Raw genomic sequence first — 3,282 nt, forward strand, 5'->3', positions numbered from 1 at the left:
AAAGATACTCAGTTTGAAAGAAACACACTCCCACACTTGCAAAACTCTCAAATTCAATAGAAACTCGCATCAGAAGACTTACAGAAAGATACTCAAACGAGAAATGAAAAGATACACAATTGGAATAGTAAAGATACGCAAACGATGTAAAGATACACAATTGGAATAGTAAAGATACGCAAACGATGTAAAGATACACAATTGGAATAGTAAAGATACGCAAACGATGTAAAGATACTCAGTTTGAAAGAAACACACTCCCACACTTGCAAAACTCTGAAATTCAATAGAAACTCGCATCAGAAAGCCTTACAGAAAGATACTCAAACGAGAAATGAAAAGATACTGAATTGGAATAGTAAAGATACGCAAACGATGTAAAGATACACAATTGGAATAGTAAAGATACGCAAACGATGTAAAGATACACAATTGGAATAGTAAAGATACGGAAACGATGTAAAGATACACAATTGGAATAGTAAAGATACGCAAACGATGTAAAGATACTCAATTTGAAAGAAACACACTCCCACACTTGCAAAACTCTTAAATTCAATAGAAACTCGCATCAGAAAGCCTTACAGAAAGATACTCAAACGAGAAATGAAAAGATACACATTTGGAATAGTAAAGATACGCAAACGATGTAAAGATACACAATTGGAATAGTAAACATACGCAAACGATGTAAAGATACTCAGTTTGAAAGAAACACACTCCCACACTTGCAAAACTCTCAAATACAATAGAAACTCGCATCAGAAGCCTTACAGAAAGATACTCAAACGAGAAAAGAAAAGATACACAATTGGAATAGTAAAGATACGCAAACGATGTAAAGATACTCAGTTTGAAAGAAACACACTCCCACACTTGCAAAACTCTCAAATACAATAGAAACTCGCATCACAAGCCTTACAGAAAGATACTCAAACGAGAAATGAAAAGATACACAATTGTAATAGTAAAGATACGCAAACGATGTAAAGATACACAATTGGAATAGTAAAGATACGCAAACGATGTAAAGATACTCAGTTTGAAAGAAACACACTCCCACACTTGCAAAACTCTCAAATTCAATAGAAACTCGCATCAGAAAGCCTTACAGAAAGATACTCAAACGAGAAATGAAAAGATACTGAATTGGAATAGTAAAGATACGCAAACGATTTAAAGATACACAATTGGAATAGTAAACATACGCAAACGATGTAAAGATACTCAGTTTGAAAGAAACACACTCCCACACTTGCAAAACTCTCAAATACAATAGAAACTCGCATCACAAGCCTTACAGAAAGATACTCAAACGAGAAATGAAAAGATACACAATTGGAATAGTAAAGATACGCAAACGATGTAAAGATACACAATTGTAATAGTAAAGATACGCAAACGATGTAAAGATACTCAGTTTGAAAGAAACACACTCCCACACTTGCAAAACTCTCAAATTCAATAGAAACTCGCATCAGAAGACTTACAGAAAGATACTCAAACGAGAAATGAAAAGATACACAATTGGAATAGTAAAGATACGCAAACGATGTAAAGATACACAATTGGAATAGTAAAGATACGCAAACGATGAAAAGATACTGAATTGGAATAGTAAAGATACGCAAACGATGTAAAGATACACAATTGGAATAGTAAAGATACGCAAACGATGTAAAGATACTCAGTTTGAAAGAAACACACTCCCACACTTGCAAAACTCTCAAATACAATAGAAACTCGCATCAGAAGCCTTACAGAAAGATACTCAAACGAGAAAAGAAAAGATACACAATTGGAATAGTAAACATACGCAAACGATGAAAAGATACACAATTGGAATAGTAAACATACGCAAACGATGTAAAGATACTCAGTTTGAAAGAAACACACTCCCACACTTGCAAAACTCTGAAATTCAATAGAAACTCGCATCAGAAAGCCTTACAGAAAGATACTCAAACGAGAGATGAAAAGATACTGAATTGGAATAGTAAAGATACGCAAACGATGTAAAGATACACAATTGGAATAGTAAAGATACGCAAACGATGTAAAGATACACAATTGGAATAGTAAAGATACGGAAACGATGTAAAGATACACAATTGGAATAGTAAAGATACGCAAACGATGTAAAGATACTCAGTTTGAAAGAAACACACTCCCACACTTGCAAAACTCTCAAATTCAATAGAAACTCGCATCAGAAAGCCTTACAGAAAGATACTCAAACGAGAAATGAAAAGATACACATTTGGAATAGTAAAGATACGCAAACGATGTAAAGATACACAATTGGAATAGTAAAGATACGCAAACGATGTAAAGATACTCAGTTTGAAAGAAACACACTCCCACACTTGCAAAACTCTGAAATTCAATAGAAACTCGCATCAGAAAGCCTTACAGAAAGATACTCAAACGAGAAATGAAAAGATACACAATTGGAATAGTAAAGATACGCAAACGAGAAATGAAAAGATACACAATTGGAATAGTAAAGATACGCAAACGAGAAATGAAAAGATACACAATTGGAATAGTAAAGATACGCAAACGATGTAAAGATACACAATTGGAATAGTAAAGATACGCAAACGATGTAAAGATACTCAGTTTGAAAGAAACACACTCCCACACTTGCAAAACTCTCAAATTCAATAGAAACTCGCATCAGAAGACTTACAGAAAGATACTCAAACGAGAAATGAAAAGATACACAATTGGAATAGTAAAGATACGCAAACGATGTAAAGATACACAATTGGAATAGTAAAGATACGCAAACGATGTAAAGATACTCAGTTTGAAAGAAACACACTCTCACACTTGCAAAACTCTCAAATACAATAGAAACTCGCATCAGAAGCCTTACAGAAAGATACTCAAACGACAAAAGAAAAGATACACAATTGGAATAGTAAAGATACGCAAACGATGAAAAGATACACAATTGGAATAGTAAACATACGCAAACTATGTAAAGATACTCAGTTTGAAAGAAACACACTCCCACACTTGCAAAACTCTGAAATTCAATAGAAACTCGCATCAGAAAGCCTTACAGAAAGATACTCAAACGAGAAATGAAAAGATACTGAATTGGAATAGTAAAGATACGCAAACGATGTAAAGATACACAATTGGAATAGTAAAGATACGCAAACGATGTAAAGATACACAATTGGAATAGTAAAGATACGGAAACGATGTAAAGATACACAATTGGAATAGTAAAGATACGCAAACGATGTAAAGATACTCAGTTTGAAAGAA

The sequence above is a fragment of the Argentina anserina genome, unplaced genomic scaffold (assembly GCF_933775445.1).
Source record: "Argentina anserina unplaced genomic scaffold, drPotAnse1.1, whole genome shotgun sequence".
NCBI lineage: Eukaryota > Viridiplantae > Streptophyta > Magnoliopsida > Rosales > Rosaceae > Argentina > Argentina anserina.